The sequence below is a fragment of the Rissa tridactyla genome, chromosome 4 (genome assembly GCF_028500815.1).
Source record: "Rissa tridactyla isolate bRisTri1 chromosome 4, bRisTri1.patW.cur.20221130, whole genome shotgun sequence".
Lineage (NCBI taxonomy): Eukaryota > Metazoa > Chordata > Aves > Charadriiformes > Laridae > Rissa > Rissa tridactyla.
Window position 1 is genome coordinate 81,705,810 of NC_071469.1, and position 26,121 is coordinate 81,731,930.

Consider the following 26,121-nt stretch of genomic DNA (forward strand, 5'->3'; position numbering starts at 1 on the left):
ATTCAATCAAGAGCAGACTAAGTACGATTGTATTGGAAACCAAAGTGCAATTTGCTCATTTGCCCAAAAAAGCGGGTAAACCATCACTCGAATTATAATTGTCAACTGCTCGGAAGTCTGTATAATGCTTTTTACAGGAGCAAAAGCTGGTTTTAAGGCATTTTAAGGAGAAACGGTTTGGATAGTGGAGGAAGATGAAGGAAACTTAGGTGATGGGTAGGAAGTTTGCTGTTGTTGAAATACTCCCTTTAGCTTTCATGGTCAACTAGTGGGTGGGAACTTCACGATCCCGGGCTTGAACATGGCTGTTAGCAGCAAGCACGCAGAAACACATAGAAATGTGTCTCATTTCAGGTGGGTCAGCTGCCAGGGCCATCTCGGCGTCGTCCTGATGCCGGGCTGTCAGTCTGTCACTGCGCTTCTGGTGTAGGCTTCGTTTAGTAAGTGGGAGATGAGGACTGCGTGTCAGCTGCCGTCCTCAGGCACCGCGTCCCCCTCGCAGAGAGAGATGGCGTTGCGGGAGCCGCCCAAGGAGCCTCATGGCTTTGGAATCGTAGCAATTAATTGATCCACTGCCTCCAACACATCCTTTTCGGATGCCACAGAGGAATCTTGGCTTCTGTCTCAATAGAGCACGTTGCAAGGAAATAGGTTGCATGGAGAGAATAATAATGTATGCACTTGCCTAACGGTTTTGGAAACATTCATTAATTAATTCTCATAATGCTCCTAAAACTTATGCTTCCAACATTACTAAGAGGTAAAATGAGTCAGGAGGCTCTTAAGAGATATCCGCCGTGTCCCTGGGCGAATCAGGGGAAAGTTTGTAGAACTGAAATTAACATTACAAGCGAAGAACAGTACTATTGACTAACTTTCCAAACGCATCCTTCTATCTACCTGGTATAAGGCACAATCCAAAATCACTCCAAAGGGACCAGAGATCTTATCTGGGAGTAGATAAGAGGGGAAGGAAAGGGGAAAAAAAAAGTAAAAAGTGATAGGAGGGAGCAGTGAAAGTCTTCCTCTGTGCAGTCCCTGGGAATAGGGTGGGTGGAGGAAGAGCCATTAGCGCCCCAGGTCCTCAGGAATCCATGCAGCCCGTGGGGGAACGACTCTGGACGAATTACACTGGGACCTTGTGCGTTTCTCAGCACCCACCGCGGGGGCGTACGGCTCTCCTGTGCAGTGGCTGGGGGCTCATGACCTCCTGCCGGCTCCGGCTCTTCCCTTGGGAACAGCTTGGGGAACCCATGTCACTTCTGCTGACAGCGTTATTCACTTCTGTAAGCTATTTGATGAGCAAACAGAGAATAGTACTGGCTCAAGGTTGTTTCTTTCCTTAAATTAGTAGGTTCACTCTTGTATTACCTTTTCGCAATAATTTTTGCGTGGTGTAAACTTGCTCCTGTCGGAGGAGTTCAGCCTAAAAGCCGCAGTGACAAAAGGAAGGCGAATAGTTGCTTCTGTCCTCATATTGTGGAGAGCTTCTGCACCTTTTCAGGAGACCGTGTTGCTGGAACCCTTTATTGGCGTTAAAATAAACGGTGTGCAGCTCCTGCCTCCCCGGGCCAGAGGAGGAGTGCTCAGAGCAGAAAGCGTGTCCAGCAGCAGGTGTCAGAGCAGGAGAAGACATCCCTACTCAGGACTGGAAGGTGCCAGCGCCTGACGCGGGGCTGTCAGCGCGATAGCCGGGGTGTTTTTGCCACCTCGCGTTGCAGGGAAAAGGACGGACCGGCACTCGCTGCGTCTCGCCTCCAAGTGATTGACAGCCTTTTAGTGGTGACTGCAGCAATCCCTGTGTCAACTGAAGGCCAAACAAGAATCTGCTCTTAGATCGTGCGTGGGTGGCATGTGTCACCATGTCAGGGCGGCCCTTTCTAATGACTTGTCCGGCTCTCGTCCTGTCCGCCAATGCGTCTCTTCAAAGCCCGGAGGTACATTTCACCGCAGGCAGTCTAGGTTATTACCCGTGTGCGTAGACCTAGATCTGAACTATCCGGGACGTTCAAAAGGTAACATAAGCTGTTTAAAATGTCATGTGTTTGATCATATACCGAGCTCCATATACGGCACCTGTCCCGTTCCCTTGCACCAGCACACGTGTCTCTAACGCTGTTCCACATCGGGCAGTCGCCCTCCCCGTCTGCACACGCGGCGCTGAAGGTGGGCTCTTCTCCCAGGCACGAGACGTACCCTTTAGGAAACAGGGAAATAAGTTAATAGTCAAAGCGTTTTAATAAATAGACAAAAGTAGAGGCTTCAATTAAGTGTGGCTTTTATTAAGTTTTGGACGGTGAACTTTGAGAAAGCTGGAAGTAAGGCAATCGTGTGACCTAAATAATTACCAGACTTCCTTCTGTCTGGGGAAAATAATGAAATAGATTAGCTCAGACTCATTTCATAAAGAATTAATGGTGGAAAACATAATTAATGCCAATCAATATGTGTTTGTGAAAACCAACCTTGTCAAATTTAGTGTGGTTTTTTGATGGGGTTGCAAGTTGGTTTGGTAAAAGTAGCAAAGTCGGGGTGGTAAACTTCTGCATGGCTTTTGTCTTTCTGCGGTGTGACATTTTGACTACTACAAGTAAGCCCATTCCAAATTAATGAATCATTCCAAATTCATATTGGGAAATTAATATATGGTGCATATTGAATGGATTAAAAATGGCTGATCCTAGTAGGGAGCTATTAAACTGGAAGCGTGGCTGGTGGATTCCGTGTTCCATTGAGCTCCGGAGACTCAGGTCTTGCTCCTGACTCTGCCACCGCCTTATGGTGTAACCCCAGGGACGTCGGTCAGGTTTGGAGCTGTGTGTTCCTGGTCTGTAAAATATCGACACGGAATCCAACCCCTTTCTAAAAGCACTTCAAAGTTTACCGATGAAAAATATTATCATCAGTGGCATTTAATGGTAGGGTCTTGAACTGTTCCCTTTTTGATCTTATGCGTGGGGTTTTTTTGTTGTTTGGGGGGGGTTGTTTTTATCGGTTGCGTGGTGGAAAACCTGGCTACTTGGAAAGCTTGCAACTAGCCCAGAGGTTGTAGCTAGTAAGTAGATACACAGCCAGGAAGACAGTGATCCACATCGCTCTGTATCAATTTGCTACTCCATAAATTAGGCCCAATTGCACAGAAATAACTTAATTAAAGCCCACAGTAAGACCACAAGTCACGCTTAAAGAATGGGTGGGTGCCCGTGCGCTGAGGATCAGGAGTTCCGAGGGAGACCTAATGCTCCTAGGGAATATATTCTTGAAGAACATGGAGTTTGTTGGCCGTGGGGTTAATGCAAGCTGTGGAGGTCCCACCAGAGACTGCTGAAGGTGGTCCCATTAGTGCAGCCGATGCTGGTGTGATCGGCACCTCCAGGTCGAGTATTGGCCTTACAGAAATACGCAAGTTTGAAAGGGTTCAGAGAAGAGCTATGAAAATGCTGAGAGGATAGAAAGCATGCCTTGGAGTGAAAAGATCTCAGGGTTCGTCATTACTTTATCCAAGGAGTTTAGTTTAACAAGCAGTTGGAGCACAAACTTGACGTTGAAGAGCCCTTTGACAGAAAAGAGTTCTGCCCGCTACATAACCAGCCATTTGCACAAAGTAATGAGGATTTCCTTGGATTCTTCTTAGGTTATACTACATGAAGACAGGATATTTTTCTGAAACTTATCGTCTAGTTCAGCCACAGCTCTTAGGCTCAAAGCACGGATTAATTCCGGGAAGTCCTCTAGACTGCACGAGTTTGGAGGTCAGGAGGAGTGATCTCAGTGGTGCCTTCTGGCTTTGTAATCCAGGAATTGAGTCAATTAGTGATGTGATTTACTTTTTTTTTTCTGTTTAATTCCAACCTTACTTTTCCTCTCATTTGTCTCTTTTCTGTTCACTTAGTTATTTTTGTTATATCAAAGTTCCTCCTTTGCAGGATGAAAGAAGAGCTCGGGGTTTAATTTCAGGAGTTTTTTGTCTCACATTACTGGGGCCAAGATTTGGTCTCGCATCAGCCGTAAGACCGCGAAAGAGTTTTGATGCTCCAGATAGCTTCGAGACAAAACCTGATCTCATTTTCACCTCTGTGTGCCGCAGGCCAGGCTGCACCCGCCTGCTGGGGGGACACCAGCCCCACTGCCCACCGGTGCTGTCCCCGTGCCCTCCGCCGGGGCGGCCCATCCCCAGCCCACAGAAACCAGGGGAGGTTTCATCCCTCGTGAAATGCGGCGCGGGAGACTCGTGATGGCGCTTCGGTGCTATTGCGCCTGCACAAAGGAACACACTGTACTGTATTTATTGCTAAATATCTGATTTTTTTAAGTTGATGGTGTCTGCTGGGGAACTAGAAGTTCAATCAGTTGAGAAGCAGGGGCTGCTGGAGGGACAACCAGAGGCCCTGGTGAGCAGCACTTGTTTCGCGCTGCATTCGCTGGAGGCACGAGGGATGGAGCGAGGAGCAAAGACGTGCTCCGAGCCCAAAGCTGGGGGGTCGTCCTGGGACTTGGGACACGCTCGACAGGCCGGGGAGGCTGCAAAAGTCAAAGCTGCGTGGCCGTAATTCTTTTGCCCCTATTCATCTTTACATAGAATGACTGAAATTAGGCAGTTTTTCCCCCCGAAACAGCCAGTTTGCTGCAGAAGGGTTAAAAATCCAACGCAGTGGCTCTTTGGTGGGGAGCGAAGCCTCCCTATCAGCCGTGCCACCTAAAAATAAGCCCCGCGGAGCCGCGCAATATGTCTCGCAACAGATTTCTGTCACCTCGGCAGGTTTTTCAGCTTGAACCCGCACCCCTGCCCATCCCTCCCCCTCCTCCGTGCCAAGGCCCTGCTTAAACAGCATCCGCAATTTGCCACCTTGGGGGGTTTGGGGGGTTTATTTTTGTATCCGGCCCACGCGAGGGTCCGGGGGTCGGGAGGAGGGGAACCACCGTCCTCCCCCCCGCCCCCGCCACCGGGGCAGGGGGGTGCGGAGGGGCCGCGGGGCCGCAGCACCGAGCGGTGACCGCGGCTTGACCTGCGGCCCCACCGCGCTCCCCCGCGCTGCGCTGCGCCGTCGCTGCCTCGCGGTGGCGCTGCAGACCGCCCTCCGCGCACACACCGCCCCGCACCGCACCGCGGCCGCGGCGGGCTCCCGCGGGGGCCGCACCGCCGCCGCTACAAACCACCCAAGATAGATATATATATTTTATATATATATATATACACACATACATATAAATATATATTATTTCTTTCGGTCCAAATCGCGAGCAAATGCACAATAAACCGCCGGTAATCTGCGTTTTAATGAGACGTTTGATAGATTATTTTTTTTAGTGGGGTGCCCGGCTAAATAATTATTTCTGAGTTCATCACTTATTAGGTAGCTAGGAATTCTGTTTACAACCCGGCTTTTTTTTTCTTTTTTTTTATTTTTTTCTTTTTTTTCTTTTTTTTCTTTTTTTTCTTTTTTCTTTTTTCTTTTTTCTTTTTTCTTTTTTTCTTTTTTCTTTTTTCTTTTTTCTTTTTTCTTTTTTCTTTTTTCTTTTTTCTTTTTTCTTTTTCCTTTTTTCCTTTTTTCCTTTTTTCTTTTTCTTTTTTTTGCTGTTATTTTTTCTTCTTTTTTTGCCTTTTTTGCCTTTTTTCTTTTTGCCTTTTTGCCTTTTCTCTTTTCTCTTTTCTCTTTTTTCTTCTTTTTTCTTCTTTTTTCTTCTTTTTTCTTCTTTTTTCTTTTTTTTCTTTTTTTTCTTTTTTTTTCTTTTTTCTTTTTTCCTTTTTGTTTCCCCCTCCTCATTTTGAAGATAACTCCTGGTTAATTTTGTATGACATTATTAATGCTGCCTTCAGATATTAATATTTATTTGCTGCTGTTTAAAAGCTATAGGGGTAATACAAAGGTAAAGTTTAGTTTACATTGCTGCCGCACGCTGAATGGTAGCCGTTACATTGCCTTTGTGGTTCAAACTGCTAGCAGAACAAACTTTAGCATCTTAATTTTATGTTAATAACAGAATCTTAATATTATGTTAATAACTAATTTTTTTTGCTATAAAACTAATCAGACTATTTTCTGAAGAGTTTTCAAAATTTAGTTTAAAGCTTCAGTCTTGCAGTGCTCATTCAAGAAAAATTCTAATACTCATGCTTGCTAGAAAACCAACCAAATCTTAATTGTAAGACTTTTTTCTTTTCTTTTTTATCCTTTTTATTAGTTTGCCTTCTAGTTCATAAGTATACATAGTTTATCCTGATAGCCATTTGGAAAACAGAAGTGATATTGGCAGATACAAGAAATATTTGTTTCTTTGCATTCAGTACAAATAATGAGAATTTTTTTTCTGGAGAATTTACACATGCAGAGAAAAAAATCGTTCATAATTGTGTACCTCATTTGCCCAAAGAGTGTGATTGTATGTGCAAATTAAACTATTGCATGCACGTGCTGAATTAGATATTTGTGTGTGCAATTACTTAATTTGCACGTATAGATTAAGTTAGCCCAATTAATCACTATGATAGTCCAATTTTACACAATTGTGAACCCACTGATGGCAGTAGCGTTGTTTTGCCACAAATGCTGAAATATCGTTACAGTGAGATGGGTCCAACTTGTGCACAAGTGAAGCATGTGCTCTTGCAAAAAATCACGGACAAAATGCGTTTTAGAGTATGTCAGCTATCACCACTTTTGAGGATATGTTATTTATGAAAACTAGTTATAGCTATATGATATTTGATCAATTGCTATTAAGACCCCTACATTAGAACCATGCTTCTCACATCTGGAGCTTTTGTTTGGGCTAATTACAGTGATGATCATGGATTCAACCTGTCTTAAATCTCAGATGTATGAAGTGGGCAGATTAAGGACATTTGTTCATAATTAGGATTCCTAAATGGAAATCTGGGAAATGCTGCTTTTATAGTCTCGTACCAACAAGGCTTCTCGTCGTGCACACGTTATCTGTGACATTTTTTGTGCAAGTGTGGTTTGTCCCATGTGTTCCTTTCAAGCCCGGTCTGGTGTGTGTGTTCCCTCTGCAAAAGTAAGGGTGGAAGCCATCAAACCTAAAAAGCAGCTCCAATAATAGGTGCGTTATGCTAAGTAGTATATTTTTACTTCTTTGGGGACATGCCGTTTGTCAATCAAACGGTGCCTCATGGAGCTCTACGGACACACGTCCTGATATATCCTGGCCTTTCCTTGGCATCGAGGTTGCCAACCGGAATCAGTCTCACCCCCCAGCGCCTGTTACGTCCAAGCAGGCCAATGCACAGTCAGGGCTTTAAGTAGCCATTGCTGATGTAAATATTTTCAACTATATTTAAGCTAATTCTTGCCAAATTTGTTTTTTTCCCCAGCTATTATTTTATTTAGTATATATAGGCAAAATCTAGAAGTCCTTCACCCTAAACATCTCTGATAATGAGAGGCACCTGCTGAACTTTAATATTCTTAACGCTTTAATATTCTTAACGTTGGCCACTTGGCCAACAGGAACTGATGTGACCGGGGCGCTTTTTGCTTCCATCACAGACGACACAGCTCCTTTCTGCTGGGTCTGCAGTGTCTTTCTTTGCTGATATCCTTGTTGTGCTGACAGTCCTGGAGCCAGGAATAGCATAGGGGAAGTTTTTACACGGAGTGAGATGAAGCCCGGTGCGTTGGTATTTAAGCCAGTGGAAGGGTTAGCGGGGCTGAGGTTGCCTGCCGCCTTCGTCGTGCTCACTCGTGCAGGTGGACGCTGCTGCTATAGAAGCCTTTGTGCTGCTCTGTTCCCGGCCCTGGGTACCGGCTTGTGCTGTGAACAGACCTGTAAGCCCATTGCTGTGATGGACTGGGCTGTCGCCACCCCAAAACGCGCAGCGTGGCACCTTTGCTGTGTGTCTGTGTCCCGGGGGCAGGGGCGACGTGCCCAGCTCTGCCAGCGTAGAGCCGTCCCCCGGGCAGGGGCTGCCCCTCAGGTCACCGAACCCAGCAGCCGGCTCCTTTGGATAAAGCTGCAACAGGAAAAAGGCAAAATTGCAGAGCATGTGTGACCTGTATAGTTCATGTGATTTTTTTTATTTAAAAAAAAAAAAAAGGCAGAGCTGTTTTTGACCTGGTTTCATTCATTTTTATTTTTTTTTTTCCATGGGTGGGAAATGTGGCACTACATGGCGTGACTTTGTTTCTCCAAGAGCATAAGGGGGGAAGGGGACAGGAAAGTTATGGTTAAAGCGGGAAGAAGCAGTATTTCTTCCAAAATATGATTTTTAGTATGTCAACATTTAAATGTGAATTGTTCTGATCAAATATTTACTGCTATCGGGAGCTGTGTAGGACATTAATCTTAATTTGTTTTTCTTTTTCTCAAAAGCAATGACTCCAACATAGCTAGGAGATCTGTGTCTTTAAAAATAAATAATGTAGCAGAACGGCATATTCTTTGGTATAGCAATGCTAGCCTGTGGCATCTTCTGCAACTACAAAGCAGTCTCGAGCGAACTTTCTTCCCTTTTTATTAATAATTCCCTAAATCAGTGAGGAATCTTTAAAAGTTCCCCTTCACTTTGCTCCTGCGCCCCTTGCAGCTCCGGCTCTTGCTCACGCTGGCTCATTCCCCACCGTGTATTATACATTTGGGTAAATCTGTGCGCGTAATTTTGGGAGCGTAGGCTGCAACCTGCTAATTCTACATGCAAATACAAAACAAGTTTTCTCTTTTCTCTTTTATTTTTTTTTTTTTTTTGGTGAGCCCAAGGTTTTGGGTTTTTCCTGAAGGTGGCAGTGAAAGAAAAAAAATAACTCCCTTTGAAGATTTAGGAATTTTATTACAAAACAGATGGACAAGTACTGTATTTTACCCATTTCCCCTTGTGCCCATGAGCGCTGACAATGAAAACTACAGCTCCTATAAAGTGCTGATCAAATTGTGAAAAGGTGGCCTTTCCCCGCAGCCTGGCATACTCTAGCATTATCCCAGCTTATAAATAAACGGATGGGCTGAGCCACTTCGGCTTTCTTTTTTTTTTTTTCTTTTTCTTTTTCTTTTTTTTTTTTCTCCCTCTTAGTCCTTACCAAGATAATTGAGGATCATAATGGTGGGAAAGGACTGCAGTCATCATTCGCTGCCTGTCAGGTATCAGTACTCATCTTCGTGTCATCCGTCACCATTGAACCACTCTGTCATCTTTCCCCAGCCTTCAGCGCCGCTCCTTCTCATCGTGTTCATTATCTCCGGCTCCGACCAAGCCCCCTCCCCCAGCCCCTGTAAATGCATCTTTGTGCGACTCTCAGTCTTCTGATTATGAATCGATGATCATGTGGTGTAAGAGAGATAGATGGCTTTTAGTTCCATCTTGTCTTCTCTAATTGTAAAATATTAGTTACATTAGACTGTGTCTTTTGATTAATGGAACTTATTTGGAGTGGCCTCTCCCAGCCCTCCCCCTTCCAAAGTCCTCCACTGACTTTTGAGAATTGAGTGATTTCACTTAAAGCAGACAAATAGGCCCTTCAGCAAGGAGATAGCTAAGCTCTAATATTGTGGGCAAAGCAAGCTCACAGAGCCAGAGTTTTGTGTGTGTGTGTGTTTTTAAAGAAAGGCTTCAACTCTGGCTAGACAAATACAGACCATTTATTAACGTACATACAGCCGTGCTATTTTGCAAATCCAGCAATTCTTATAAAGCTGCAAAACAGGACATAAGGCTGAATGCCTTCTGAATTAAATTAATCTTAGATAGGAATTAAGAGCATCCTCGCTTTCACTTTGGATGAAACAGGTCAGTCCAGAACTTTGATGTATTAATGCTAGCATAAAGTGTTATCTTAATACTCTCTTTTATACTTACAGGACATATCATCAACCGAATGTCTCTTCCTTGTACATCTGACACTGCGAGACATTCGTCCTTTAATACAGAATTTATCTTATTTGGCACTATTTACCTAAACATGGTCTGTTGATAAAGTCCTTGCTGTACAAATGGAAAGGCAGTTGACTAAATCCCTTATTATAAATAATCACTGTCTATCTTTCAGTGTAAATTCAAGGACATGTTCACTTTCAAGCTATCAGTTCAATTAGAAAAGGTCTATTCACTGTCGATGTCTATATCTCATGGAAATAGGAAAGCACAGTTAATAAACAAATCAAACTATTTTAAAAAATAGCACAGTGGATTATGAATTCTAGAGCCCATGCTGATGGTGACACTGTCAGGACACATGCTATGCAAAAATGTATGTGAACGGTTTTGTCCAAATTTTTTATACTACCTTCAGGCTTTAAATCTGACCTTTGTGCCTTCCCCCCACCCACCCCCGTACTCAAATCTTTATTATTTCAGAAGATACTGCCTATAACGTACCTTCCATATATTACGATTTAAAGAGCAAGTGTATACATGTATAAAATGCTAGTTAAGCCTTATTCAGTTTACTTCTTTCTGTTGAAGGGTAGGAAAACTGGTCTGGGGTTGTGAAGGACTGTGTGTAGAATAATGGCTCCGGATGGATTCCTGCCACAGAACCGAGAAGCAGGAGTTGGGGGCTCAGGGTCCTATGGCTGTCCTTACGTTTCCCGATTTTACTGGGACGGCTGGGGCAGTTTCCTATTTCCGAAAGGCTCTCGCCGTGGTAGCCACATGATTTCAGAAAAATCTCTCACTTTTCTTCTTATACGAAAGTAACTCTCTAGCCTTTAGAGTTATGGGAAATGCTTGAAAGCAGGAATCCAGAAAGCTGGGAAAAGTCCAAAAATAAACCCAGAATTTTATTTTTTTTTTTAATGTATATATCTCATTATATTAATCACATCTTATGGAATTTAAAGGAGCTTTTCCAGTGACCTGGGGTCTTGATACGCAGAGGCTGAAGTTGGAAGGGCTCTGCATGCAAGGTCAGCCCTGCTCTCCTCCATCCGCACGCAGCTCCGGTCCTCCCTTCGTCTGAGATCAGACTTTGGCTCCTGATGGGTATTTCCACGCAGTATTTACCACCCTAGGAGGAGTGATTATATTTAATGGCAGAATTTCAGTTGACTTCTCAATATGTATTGAGTTGACCTTTAAGTTAAACCACAGATTAATTTTTTTTAGTTGTCTCTTTAAGTACTTTTATAGACCTCTGTGTTCTGATTAGCATAACGGTAGATAGAGAAAAGTTACCTGCGTCAAATTATTTGTTGAAATCGGAGGAATTGCATGGCTTCTCTGAGAGGCAAATATTTTGTCCCCCTCTAACCACTGTATACATTAGGTTTGTTGCAAAATGATTTTGGTTTATACACAGAGACGCCCAAGTGGGTATCAGTTTGCTTGAAAGCCCGGAGCCTGACATTGATTTCATGTAAGTAAACCTTCTCTCTGGAAGACGACGGAGGTCAATGAAGCTTACGTGAGATTGAGTGGCTCTCCCGTAGGCAGCAGGGCTTGGGGCAAGGCTGCAGTGTGCTGGGTACCGGTGGCGGGAACGTTTGCCTCCTTGCTATCTGACGTGCCTTGTTTGGCTTAAGTTCTTCAGAGATAGGTACGGACCACTTTTACTCTAAATCACCCGAAAAAATACCCAAGTGTGCTAAGTGGACACTTGGTGTCCCACTGCCCATGGAAACGTCAATATCTTGGACTTCTACAATTTTATTCAAAATGAAATCCTCAGTAGCACCTGGTTCTCTGTGTACTGACGGCCGTAGAAGTTATTGGAAGGGGATTTTGGTTTTGTTGAACGTCTAATGGATTTGCTGCATATTGTGCATGTGCCCTTTGCTGGGTGGCAACGCTTGGGTTTGGGGACAGGGGTAAGAGCTAAAGCCACCCCTCAGCTCTGGGCGTTGGTTATCGGTCTGTGTGCAACACCTACTGCAACCAGACAGCTCCGGGGGACCCCAGGTGACGCTAAAATTACCACCCTCCCGATTAGCAGCTGATGGCCCCTTGCTGGCCAAGGGGACTCCAGCCTGCAGGCTGGGTGGTGGCCGGCCCGGCGCTGCCGATGGACCTCTGCAGGTGATGGGCTGGTGGCCCCTAGCCCACTCAAGCGTCCTCGGGGCCCTCTGTCCCTCTCACACCAGGAGCGAATGCCACATAAAAATAAATGCAAAAATAAATACAAAAGGAGCGTGGATTCGAAATGAAACAATGTAATGTGCCAGCTTTTAGCCCCAGGCAAGTTTTCATGTCTCTTTTACGAATCTTTGTAAGTAAGCGTTAGGTTACGAGGCCCCAGCTCGGAGACAACTTACGCTCGTGTGTTTTGTAAGCCCGTGCGCATTCCCACACAAATCTGGGGGGCGACTTACAGGCTTCCTAGTGCGCATAACCTTCAGCAATTTGCTGAATCAGGGCCCAAATACCGAAATATTCTTTAATAGTGCTGGCTCCACAATGAAACTCTAGAAGGCACATTTCCCTCTCAGTGTCTCTCCATAAGACTCATCAATGATAATGGAGTTACATTAGGCACATCTAAAGTTAATTATGTAGTTACCTCCCTCTTGGCCCCTGTTTGTCAGAGAGAATATGATAAAAAAAATAATCCTCTGTCTTCTAACGTCTTTTTTTATTTGAATTTTGATCTGCCATCTAGACGAAAGAGTAAAGGGCACATTGAGAAGACCTTTGGGTAGGTGGGTCTGGATGTTTGTTGGCTGAGAGCTGGCATGGGAAATGTTGTGTTAAGAAAACCCGGAGGAAAAAAAAAAATCTATGGAATCCAAAGCAAAAGAAATATTTAGGGCAGGTTGTTAATAAATGGTAGCAAAGCTCTTCCTTTTTAAAATTAGGTGGGTGGCTTTTAGGGATGCTGATTTATTTTGGAGTATGGTTTTAGAGGTCTGTTTCAACTGGAAAAAACAAATGCTAGTGTTCACTAAAAACTCAGGAATTTATAATGTAGAGAGGAGGTTGAATGAAACAGTAGATCTAGAAATTTTTCAATTTACTGCATATTAAAAAAAAAAATTATGCTTGTTCTTTTTTTTTTTTTTTTTAACGTGGTCTCATATGGTGAACCAAAATGGTTTTAACACGGTCTCTCACTCATGGTGAACCAAAATCCTCTATCCGAAACGCAAGTCTCTGAATGTCTTGATTTTGTGTATGCGCACATTGCTGAGGGATGCCAGGTTTGTCTGGGGATCCAGTAGCTTTGACATACTCCAGTTTACAGTACCTGAAGTGTGCTCAGTTGCTAATGTGTTTTGCATGCGGAATCACTGTGCTTCAGCATGACAGCTAAGAAAAATGCTGTTTTATTTTTAATTGGAGCAGGATACAATTCGGGGGATAAATTAAAAAAAAAAAAAAAAAAGAAAAAAAACCCAAATCTGCTCTTTTGTTAGAGATTTGTTCCACAAGAGTCCAGTCAGAAACCTTCTAGTACTTAATAAAGTCAGATTCCTCACTGAGCGTTCCCGCGAGCTCCCGTGGAAGCCAGTGGGAGTTGCGCATGAGTACCGAGGGCAGCTTTTTGCCCTTAGGACCGAATTTCCCAACTGGCTATTCTTTTAAACTGTCTTTTGATTAACAATCTGTTTGCAGCAGGCTGGGGCCAGAGAGGCAGCGTATGCCCCACTGTTCAGATCTGTGGCAAAATATTCTATGGAGAGCTACTTAATAAAAATCAACTTGCTCCAATAGTCATTGAGAAATACCTCAACTGTTAGCAATCAATCGAGGGCCGAGTTGGAAAAAAAAAAAATACAAAAGGACATCAAAGAGGTTCTCATTCCCAGTCTATTGCTCTATTTAAGGGTCCTATAATTCGGTGAGGTTGTGTGCTAAATAATTTGTAAGCCTTCAGAACATCCAGGTTATTGTTTGTGGACAGATGGTGCATCACATTTTATTGCTTATTCCTTCTGTGGTTTCTCATATGCAGGACTGATGTGCACTCTGAAGTCTTTGTTTCCTTGCTAAAATCTCTAATCTAAAACAGGCAATCAAGCACACAGACAGTGCTTCAGAAAGCATAATCATAGTTTTAAAGGGGGAAAAAAACATTTCGGCTGCAGTTAGGAAGCAGATGTGTTCCCTGAAAACGCAAAAGGTTATCAGAAGTATTAAAATAGGAAAATAGATATGGAATTGGGGAGCGCTGGGGAGAGCACGTATTTTATTTCAGTACTGCAGGGTAGGTGTGCCTTTTCCTAGGCTACCTGCTTTGTATCTGGCTCTCTGTGGAGCCGGTGCAGTGAGAGCCTTCGGAGACCGGCTTTTGCTTCCACCTTTCCCCCTGAGATTGGCAGTCTTTGTCTTTTACAGGCAAGGAGCAGCCGTGTTGTGATCCTGGAACCGCTGCTGCCCCGAAGAGTTAAATCATGTTGATATACAGGAAGGAAATGGAATAGACTAACTCTACTCTTTTCTTCCTACGGATTTTTCTTTTTATTCTGAAGATAGAATTACTGTTTGTAAGCATCTGAAAGTCATTAGTGGCTCTGCAGTCTGTCAGGTGCCGACGCAAAAAACTGCTGAAACTGAACGGGTTCCTGTGCGGAGTGCTGGGAATTTGTCATGTGCTGATGAGCAGTTATAATAATATATGAGCAAATCACAAGCATTCTGCAAATTAATCAAATTTTTTTTCCCCTTCTCCCTTGTCTCTGGGAGAGTGGCTTTGCCGGCAGACGTAGGTGAAGCAGTTTTACTCACAGATGGTAGCTCTGGCATCAGATGGAATTTATATAACAGTAATTCTGATTTCCTGCCAAAGTAGCACTGAAAACACCAGGGAGATTGTACAAGACAAGTCATGTGGTTTTGCTGAGGTTGTTGTGGGAAGTTTAAGGGGGGAAATCTCAAATTTTCCTCTTTGCATTTATTGTTTTAGCCTGAAGGGCCAGAAATCGTACGCCATTCTGCCATAGGCGAAATCCAACACATCTTTTTTTATGAATTGCGCTGAAAGCGTGCTTCCCAGCTGTTGAAACTGCTGGCGGGGAGGGAGCCACATGACTCCTCATCCTTTCCCTTTCCTTACAAGGATTAAAGGAGGGAGGGTTCAAAAGGTTGCTGCACTACATGGTGGAGTGAGGCAGGGTCTCCCTCCCCAGGAAGCGGTGCCATGTTCGCTTAGGTTGTACTCCCTCTGGCATAACCAAATGGGGGGGGGGCTTCCAGGAGCTTCGGTGAACAGACCGGCACAGGCTCTTCCTCCTCATTAAAACAGGGGTGGGGGTTTTTTTTTTGAACCAAGTTAGTCGAGTAGATTAAGGTTATCAATTGCGTCTCCGCTGACGTTTCCAGTTTGATCAGTAAAAAGCAGAAACGCGGGGTTTGGGTTTTTTTTTACCCGTTAAGGGTAAGTGCTCGGTGCACTTGTGACACGGCCGAAAGACGTGCCCGTGGGATGGCGGGTCCCATCCCGCCCTCGTTCGGAGCAGCGCAGAGAGGTTGGAAGCGCGGGCTCGAAAGAAGGGGGCGAGAACCGAGTCGGGCCCCGTGGCTTTTCAGTCAGATCGCACCGTTAAAAACAAAAGCAGCCTTCCCTAGAAAAATATTACGGTGTTTCTATAATAGCAGCGTATTGAGTAATGCATGGGGCATAGCAGGGCTGCTGTGACACTAAAAGAAAAAAATAGAGGCGAGCAGAACGGGAGAACTTTCAGGGGCTGTTTTTAATAAAGAGGTGAATTCTTTCTGCAGTAGGAAAAATGATAAAAAGATGGCGTATCAGCTACATTATGCAACAAAGTAATGCTGCTGTGTTTTTATAATGTAAGGCACTGCCCATTTGTTTTGGTTTACGTGACTGCAGTGAAATAAGTGGATTAGACTGAAACTTTAGCATGCTTCATTGCAGCTGGTTGCAGACATCTGTCATTCCTCAGCCATACATTCTGGATCATGCCAAGAAGAAAAAGCAAAGTCTGACACCTTTCATTTTAGAGAGCCTTTTATAGAAAAGAAAAGGAGAAGGGGAGAAAGCATTTCCTTTGTGACTTAATAAAAAAGACACTTTTTCTGCGGCAACATCAACTGTACTTTCCAGGGGGAGAGGTCCTGCAAAGTTAATGCTCAATTTAGTCTTTGCAGCCTTTTAATTTTTACTGTTTGAGCTGCTGATTTGTTGAATGGGGTACGATAAATATATATAGGTTTTTTGTTTGGGGTTTTTTTTTGGTTTTTTGGTGTTTTTTTTTTCAACAGAGACGTTAGCTATATGTACACCTAGGTAGGAAACGTGGCTGGTGAGGGGTGGGTTGCTGCGAGCCCCCACTGGGGCCGCACTGGTGGCGATTCAGAGCAGTGGCGGCACATGGTGCTGCACCGTCATCGCCCAAGATGAGTTGTTCCGCGACCTACGCTCGCAAAATCCCACAAACAGGTAACAGTCCTGTTTTAGCGGAATGGTTAGTGGGGTTGCGAGCTACTCGTGGATAATTTGAAATATTAGCTATTAGTGAGCTGGATATTTATTTACTTAAAGTGTTTTGGATTTCCTCAGCCTCTTTACTCACTTGCCGCTGTAGATAGAGAATCGGGAGGTACATGACAAGTTATAATGTGACAAAATACCGTCTAAATTGCCCAAGTTACGTAACAACAAATTAGAGGAGAACATGCTTAGGCAAAATGACATCATAGAGGCAGGAAATAATTGCTCTGGCTTAGGGTCCCGCTCCAGCAAACATTATAGCCCGTGCATAATTCCATCTCTTCGCGTTTGGGTGCTTTGTGGACCACGGGGCGGCTCCTGCCCCTGTCCTGGCTGTGCATAGAGGGCCGGGCCTTCGCACGGCGCAGGTTGCGCCTCCGTCCTCTTCAGCCGCAGCTGAGGACCTGACACGTTGAAATGTGGGCAGGAAAAATTTAGAAAGCTGAGTACGGGATTTTCTTTTTTTTTTTAAATTCCATTCCACCAAATAAAATAAATAAGCTCAAGACAGCTGCCCAGAGTGAAAGAGAAAATGCTATTGTATTTATGAATTGCTAGGCAGAATAAAGGATATTTGGTAGCAAAATAGCATCACTGACAAGGCCTTTCCTATTAGCACCTCTGAATTGCACGATCTCTTTTTTACTAAAATCCCACTGCCACCAGTACAGCATTTATTCTGGGAAATCATAGGTACATTAAATTCAAATAGAGCTTTGTTCCAGAAGTCCTAAATGCTCCCTGAAATAATATTTACTGGGACAATTAAAAAGTATGACAGAACATTAGACAGAAAACTTGTGAATGACCTAGTAGGAAAACTGAGATATTTTGCTCAAGGGGCTTAGAATATGAATGTAATGTTATTGATGTGATTAAAACAAGTAAAGGAGTGAATAGACATAACAATTAATCAAAATATGTAAGTGAAGGCAAAGGTGGGACTCTGAACATGGAATTTTGATAATCGGAAGAGCTCAGGGTTACTTAATATTAAAGAAAAGCCTGCCACCTAGCTCCGAAACACGTTTCCTTAGCTGCCCTCTTTGGTACCCAAAGCACAAAGGAACGAGAAGGCTGTCAGAGGGCTGTAACCCACCTACTGCCCGGGCTCCGGCATCTCTCCTCTGGCGCCGAGGGGCCCGGGCCACGGAGATGCAGGGATGTGCTGGGAGAACAAGAATTGGTACCAGAGTGGGGCTGGAGATTAATGCTTATAATTTTGGCCAAACCATTGTGACTTTATGATTAGGAAAGGGGTTGTGATTGAGGAATTGATACATTTTCATAACTGTTGACATTATAAATTTAGTCAGAGGTGGCCTACTCTACCTACAACAGGTACCCAGCGCCCTTGATAAGAACTCTGTCCTCTGCTTATGTGTATAAACCAAAGTAAATAAATATGAAAAATTAAATGTTATTAAATTTCCCAAAGCACGGGACAATGATAGTCTGGCATTTCCAGCTCAATCAATGACAGCATTCCCACTAACCTCGTTTGGAGCCCGCTGAGGCACCGGGCTCGTAACTCATGTTGTCATGTCAGAACCCAAACCGGTGTGCCGTCGAGCACGGGGTGCTGCACCGCGCCGGGAGGACGCGCCCACCCACAGCCGTCTGAAATACACGGGTCCTCAGAAAGCAAAGTCTTCAGCAGTTTTTCAGGAGAATTTTTGTTTTTCAGGGTTCCGCAGAACATTTAATATTTGTTTAGTAGGACCTTTTCAGCTATTCTGCTGATGTTTTTCCTTTTTTTTTCCAAGAAAAGATCCGTTTTCCCTTCTAAATCAAAACTTCCTGTGTGAAAATCTTACTCTTCTGAAAAAGAAACAAATTCTGTGTGAAGTGTCTGGAGCTGAGCAATCCCGTTACTTTATCAGCTCTTCAAGAAATGTGAAATGTTTGTTTTCCCAGGAATTGTATACCGTCAGCGGCTTCAATAGCCATCTTGTAATTTGCTTGTATTTAGTGTACTGCAGAGGGCTAGCAAGTTTCTCAGTCTCCCTCCAAATAATTATAGTTTCTATGCTCCATATAACAAAGGTATATAGTTAATTAGTGATGTTTTCCATAATTTTGTGACTGATTTGTTTAGTAAGTTAAAAGCATAAGAATGAAGGGAAGTCACAGATTTTTCCCCTTGTTTCTCTTTATCATGAGTGTCCAGGTGGTTGTCAGCCCTGTGTCGCGCTGCTTTACTTTTTGGGTTCATTTGTTGGTGGTTTTGTTTTTTCTTGTTTCGCTTTTAAAGGAAAATTTAGTGTGTGATTATTAGTGATTGTAACCTTTTGCATCAGGAATTGAACAGTTCCTTTAAGTGCAGTTTTTATTTTAGGGGGAATGTGTGAAATTAACTTAATCTTTTAATAATACGTGTTAAAGACAAAGTGTGGCATCAACTTCTGCTTTTCCCTGCCATCATTAAACCCTTTGGTGTACTCATCAGCAAGCTGAAATACCTATTCAGAAACACCAAGCACTGTATAATATACTAAATCAAGAACACCTTGATGACTAAATCACATCTACCTTTGATGACATTTCAGGAAAGCCGTGTAGGTATCTGAGGGTTTAATTTGATCCAATGAATGGAGATTTTTTTTTTTAAAGAAAAAAAATCCTTGAAATAAATTAGGTACAGATTAGGTATTTTCACTCTCCAGCTCTTCCGCAGCCAGCAATGGTTCAGTCATTTGCAACCTTGCTTCTGCAGGTGTCTGCAGAGTGCCGATCTCTGCAGAACGCCCGGGCTGCGGTGCTACGCGGCGGCTTTGGGATGGGTCTTTATCCCAGACTTATCCTTCCCTCATTAAGATCTTTCCTGTAACCCACAGCGAGAGAAAGGTTTCTTGAGGTGGTAGTGCACACCTTGGACCTGAGCTGCCCCTGGAAGTGTCTCCTCTGTGTTAGCGAGGGGGGAACTTGGGTAACTACTCTGGTGCCTCTTATCAGGAACAATTCCTCTGGTTGCTCTTAGGACTTTTTGCAGGGTTGAGCCTGGCAATAAAGGAATCCGGTTGAATGGAGGGTGGTCAGGGGGCTGCCGTAGCTTTAGGTGTCCCATGGGAAACACACAACCTTAAGCCTTAGCTTTGGTAGATGAAAATGCTCCCAGGCCTTCCTAAAATGCAGATAATTATGCTTTTGTGTATATACTTCTATGGTAAATCATCAAAAAAGCCTCAGACAAGGCTTTTCGTTTTTATGGCTTTTCCTGGTCAACATGAAATAGAGAGTTTTTAAAATCTAATTTCCTTTTTTTGTAATCCAATAAAGATATAAACTTCACAGAATATTGTAATTTTCCCGGAAGACCATCTTGGTTGGTCCTGGACCTGTGTGTAAATAAACATATACTTTTCAATTGTTTTATAAAAACTTTTATTACATATGTGAACCCGATTGGATGTACTTTAATCTGTCTGGTATTTTGGGAGTTTTATAAAATGCATATTTTGAGACCAATAAAGTGGAATGGCTCAATCACAGCCATTATTGTCTATTGGACAAATATATTTATTCAGCATTTTCCCATCCATACTGTTATGCTCCGGATCAGAATGGCTGCTTTAGAGCCATTCGGCCCTCCTGGGTAATGCTTACAGTACTTGGGATGTTTGCTGTGGATAGTAAATGTATTTATGAAAATTTATACGTTAAAAAAAGGAAATCGCACTAGCCAAGATTTAAATGAAAATAGTTCTCCCTTTGCAAATGTTTGTTATTACGCTATAATAGCGTTACTTTAAAATGGCAGTGTTCACCAAGACGCCTGGGACCCTGAGGCTGTGGTCTGAGAAAGCCATGAGTTAAGCCCGGTAGTCGCTGCCAGAGAACTAGAGATGCTCACAAAGTCTTTTTTTCCTGCACGGAAAGCACGTGGCCATCATTGCCTGCCATTGCTTCTGAGGCATCGCGCGCCTCATCCGTTTAAAGGTGATTGTACCTCAAATGCAAGCTCGCTTAGGGAAAAATGATTTAAAGCAGTTCTTCTCGGGGGGTTTGGGCTCACTGAAGGTTTGAATGGGGCTTGCTGACTTTGCACTGTGGTAGGTGTTGATTACATGGACCACAGCAGCATGGACCACCCCAGCAATGCAGTGGGACTGAGTATGCTGGTGCAGGAGGCAGTGGCCATCCATCCTGAGCCACTCCAGCTGGACCAGCTGTAAGAATGCCTGGTCATGGCCAGAGGTGGTCCTGGCCGTTTGGGACTGCTACAGCAGCCCAGGAGGTCAAGTCCAGATCTTCAGCGTCCAACATCTCAACTAAAGAGGTTTGCCTCCAAGAAATTCAAACCTTTGAGGCTTTTCACATATTTCTTGGTGAGGACATAATTTATTTGTTTTAAAGAGGTAATTGCAGTTATTTTTGATTTTCACCGGAAGGATATTCTTAAACCAGGCAAAGAAATCTGAAATGAATTTGCCGTATTGCATCGCAGTAAGTGCTATAGCCATTGGCCATCTCAGGAAAAACATTCTGTCAGATAATCATGGCCATTTTTGCATTTTAAGGGAACAAATGTCATATCTAAGAAACACATTTTATTCAGGACTTAATTATAATTTATAGTACATTGCACAGCATTTGTTTTCTGTTCATCATTTTATTGCTCTTCTGCCTTTTCCCTCAATTTATGCATTAAATTCTGTGTCTGTGTGCCTGTGCGCGTGTATCTGTGTGTATATATGTACACATATGCAATATAATAAAAAGTGGTGTAGTGGGGACAACAGACGGCTTGTGTGTGATGTATTATTGGCATTTTTCTTTCAAATTACCGTTTTCTTGCTGCTTTGGGAGAAAGCCATGATTTTGCTGTGATTAGTACACTTTTAACAATCTGGAATAAATTCCTGATCTTATTCATGTGACTAGTCCAATGCCCATTTTTAACGTTTTAGTGCAAAGCCCTACATATGTGCCTGCAATACCACAAAAATAAGATGTTTCTTTGTGGAAATTTTTTATAGAATTTGGATGCCGATCAAATATTTTTAGAAGTGGAGAATTAATGCGGCTTGACCATGTAAATGATTTTTTTTTTAATGAAAAAGACTTTAGTATTCATCACTCTTTCTTTCTCTCTTGTTCGCGTATTTCTTTGTGCTAATCTTAAATAATGGGTCCATATCAAAGTTAATAAATTAGTAACTATTAGCAGTGTTTGGATTACAATAAGTAACCCGGTGACACTTTGTTGACATTGACTTTTCATGTGTTCCAATAACACATTTGGAGATAAGACAAAGCAAAATAGGTTTGGCAAGTATTCGCATCCTGAATAACTCGTGGGCAATGGTTGTGTTTAAATCCATGGCCCCTGCTTTACAAAGACTTTCCTTTAAATGCTCCTAAACCCCAGACTTGGAGATCCGTGTCTTTCTCCAAACCTGCATTTTCTGACTCTGTTCGGCTGATGCACCATGTTGGGCTGCATCAGTCATGCCATGTTATGAAACCTAACGCGATGTGACTGATGCAGGCTGACGTGATGTGTCACCAAGCAACATATCAGATCACAAACTTGAAAGAAAAGAAAACAAACTTACTTTTTTTTTTTTCTTCAAAGCCTAAATTAATGAAGCAGCATATATTTTTAAAAAGGTGGACTAGTTTCGAACGTTGGGGGATTTTTCTAAATATTGATCCCACAGAAAAGTTCTCTGTCCTGACCAGAAAGTAACTCCCATCCACGCTCCTCGTTCTCTGCAGCGTACGCTCAAAACGGTGATGATGGTGATGATCCTAGGTCATCTCAGCACTGCTGGCATTGCTGGGTCTGATTCTGGAAGGTTTAGGTCACTTTCTGAGGACTGGCTCCAGCAAGTGCCGGAGGTAATCACCTTTCCAGGGGAAATCCGCACCTTCTAAAAATGTTCCATAAGTCCAGCTACCATTGTTGCCATTTTAGCTGTGTTTATTATTATTTTCTGCTGCTCCATTTCTTTAGAATGTCAGTGTCAGTCTAGAGGATTACCAAGTCTCTTCACATGCTCAGTCACTTCAGACTTCAGAGAACGTTGCTCCACGATAGGATTGTTTCAGCTGCAAACAATATATTGTCCCCTATCCTCACTTTTTGATCTGAGAAAGATGCACCATAGTTTGCCCCCCTCATTGGCCCACCTTTAGTCTAATTCTCCTTACTACAGATGCAATGTATTACGCATTATCTCCTGAACTATCAGGAAGATTTCTTTTTTTTTTTTCTTTTGAAGGGCTTTCATATAATTTTATTGGAAGATATACAGTGGGTAAAATATATATGAACTATAGCTTGCTAAGAAAGAACCTACCAACCACTGCTAGATAAAACGTTATAAATTTATTGCCAACTTATCTGGGAAGGGTTATTTTAAGAGCCTGCTGCCCACAACGAATTTTTGAGCTAAAATTAATGGATGGGGTACCTAAGAGAAATGGGCATTTTCCTTCACCCCTTAGTTACAAGCAAATTGCAGATATTGTTATCTTTGCAAGTGAGAATAATCTCTACTTTTTGTACTACTTCTGCTGTAAACAATGTACCGCTCGCTTTCCTATGACCCCCAGTCTGTATACATATTTATATATTATTCATACCAGATTAAAAATGAATGTGCTCTTTACCACAGTTGTACTGCATAGTGACAATACAAATTAACTTATTGTGTACTTACTTTTCACAAGGCAGTGATGTGAAATTTTGATGGCCTGAAAAAGTAAGGCATGGGGGAGGCGGTGCAGAACTGAATCCTTGTAGGTGCACTTTGTATTGTCTGATGTATTAAAGTGCATTGAATTAGTAAATGCCATTCTCTGCATGGAATTGCACAGCTTTGAACTTGGTTCGGTGGTGGGCAGAAAGGGTTTGTATTTGTTCTGGCACGTAGAATCATAGAATCATTTAGGTTAGGAAAGACCCTTGGGATCGAGTCCCACCATCAACCGCACTCTACAAAGGTCTCCCATACACCATATCCCCTAACACCACATCTAAATGACTCTTAAACACATTCAGGGATGGTGACTCCACCACCTCCCTGGGCAGCCTATTCCAGTGTCTGACCACTCTTTCTGTGAAGAATTTTTTCCTAATGTCCAGTCTAAACCCTACCCTGTTGCAGCTTGAAGCCATTCCCTCTTGTTCTATCGCTAATTACCTGTGAGAAGAGACCAGCACCAACCTCTCTACTATGTCCTTTCAAGTAGTTGTAGAGAGTGATGAGGTCTCCCCTCAGCCTCCTCTTCCTCAAACTAAACAGTCCCAGCTCCTTCAATCGCTCCTCATAAGATTTATTCTCCAGGCCCTTCACCAGCTTCGTTGCCCTCCTCTGCACTCGCTCCAGCACCTCGATATCTTTCTCGTATTGAAGTGCCCAAAACTGGACACGATACATGTGAGGTTGTTAGCTCCATCCACGCTTTGTGGATTCTTTGGTTAGAATTTCTTTGCAGGAATGAATTAGGATGCCCATTTAACGATGGCTACTTGTGGGTAAAGCATTAGGAGCTGCCCGGTGAGATCTCATGCTGTTGGCTAGTGGTACCGATTCTAGCTACAACTGTCCAGCGCATTTCCACACTACATGATGCTCGAGGGGCTCAGAGCGGGGCTGATGGGCTCATGGTGCCTGCTCGCTCCTGAAGTCCCATTGCTCTGTGTCTGTGCTCCCTGCACGCTGCTCTGCGAGCATTATCGGGGACATTATATCATCTACAGTACATCCAGTCACTGGCCATTGCAGCACACAAGAAGGACCAAATGGACAGGGTATCTTTTTTTCTTTTTCTATAGCATCAGTAAAAACAGACTAAATAAGGGTGGAGGGTAAGTCGTACCATTTGTCACAACTTAGCAGGGCATCTTCTCTTCTTACAAAGAAGATGGTCTTTGGCCATCAGACGGTCAAGTGAAATGCTGGAAATACTGGAAGGGAGTTGATGCTGATGGTGTAGATAGTCCCTCATCTCGGTGGTGACAGCGGCAGGCCTTTACCTTTTGGAGAGAGGGAAAAATCACTTCAATTCTTCACGGAGCACACCTCCTTCCCCTTTACCCACCATTTCTCCCACTTCAGCCAAGGCGTTTTGGCCCCTCTCCGAGCAGACTAGGCAATAGGCCCCTTAACTCTGCCCGGTCAGAGGCATTACCCAGGAGGGAGAAAAAGGAGAAGGATAAAAAGAGCCAGAACCCAGCTGTGAATTCTGGTGATTTTATCTGTCTCTGATAAACAACAGAGGAGATGTAATGGTTTTCTTAGATTTTTTTTTTTTTCTGAGTTCAGAAATATTTATAGATTTTCTGAAACAAAGAAAATCAGACTTTCTCCGGACCTTCTTCATATGCAGTTTTGAGAGCGCTTCCAGTTTTCAAAACTATTGTATTCAAAATTTTTCAAGCCTATTTGTGCTTCTGTATTGATTTTAGGGATGACTCTAAGAGGCACTAGGGACACCTTCAATCTCTTTGTTGACTATCTCCTCATATCTTCCAGCTGAAATTTTTCTATAAAAGCCCAATCCAATTTCTGTAACATTATCTATGTAGGTTTCTTCCATTGCTATTGCTATGAAATTTTCCACTGAAATTTCACTTTGTAATGATTAGCAGCTTACGGATTTAATTTCTTTTTCCTTATGAAGTTGTTGAGGGAAACGTCTGTCTTTATCCCTGGAGAGAACTATAAGATTGACCCAAACTCCGTCCCAGGATTTATACATAAACGTGTATGTTGGAGGTCTTGGGGCAGGTGGTCACGCTTCTGGCAGCCTTCAACTTGTAAAAGCAAAGGGTGGAGGGGAGCTTTCCAACCTTGGGAAAGGAAACGTGCCTGTGGTCCTGGGGCACCGGGCTTAGGTAGCTGCGGACTGGACTTAACGCTTCTGTCCTCTGGGTAGCAAGCAGTATGTTTTGGGGGGCTCAGCCTCCAAGCGGTAGTTTTGATGTCACGGTAAAAATGGCAAGTTATTTGAGCAGCCCAGAGCACTGATGCTGGCTCGGGTGCATTTACCCTGCGGGGGCTGCTCACGCTGGTGTGCCAGCAGCGGCGCGAGGTTAGAACCGGCAGTTATCCAGGCTCCCGTCTCTGCTGGGAGGGCTATGGTAGCATTTCCGCTCCAGTACAGGTAACAGCAAGTGTCTATTTGCTTATCTGTTAAATTCCCACCTAAAACCAAGGTGAGATGGTCCCAGTCCCTTCTCACATAGCGGGAAGCATAGTCCTCCTCTTCTGCTACACCAGCGTCTGTTTTATGCCTCCTAAGTAGTGCCACGACAGCAAAGGAAAATGTGCTCTTCAAATGTGGAGATAGGGTATTGTTTTTCACTTATCCTGGCTTTATGTAGATGGTCTGGCACATTTATTTATTCATTTATTTGAGCAAATTAAAGCAAGCTAAGCGCATTTGACCTCAGATGGTCCTGGTTTAAGTTAATTTGAGAGACAAAGCTCATAAAGTTCCAGTAAAACACATCAACAACTTCCCAGCATAGGTTGAAATGTGATTGCTGAAACATAACCTCCAAAACCAGATACAGCACGGAGATTCAAAGTCACAATAATCTGAAAAATAAGGGAGAGTATATTGATAGCCTTACTAAGGAGTGATATCTTTCATTCATGCCTTCGTTTTGCAGTCGGTTGCTGTTTCACCCACGAGAAGTGCATCTATCAGATTTTGTGCATTAACATTCCTTTTCTAATCTGGCTTGGACGTTTTATTTTAAAGCTGGTGATAACCTCGGGCCCAGGTCCAGCAAACACTTACGCGCTTGCCTATCTTTACTCACCGG

The 26,121-nt window shown here is 43.3% G+C and overlaps 1 protein-coding gene across 7 annotated transcripts in view; it reads left to right on the forward strand.

Annotated features, from left to right (window-relative positions):
- The window catches only part of ZNF536 (zinc finger protein 536), a 349,578-nt gene that overhangs the window by 322,678 nt on the left and 779 nt on the right, over positions 1–26,121 (forward strand). The gene's annotated exons all lie outside the window — the stretch shown is intronic.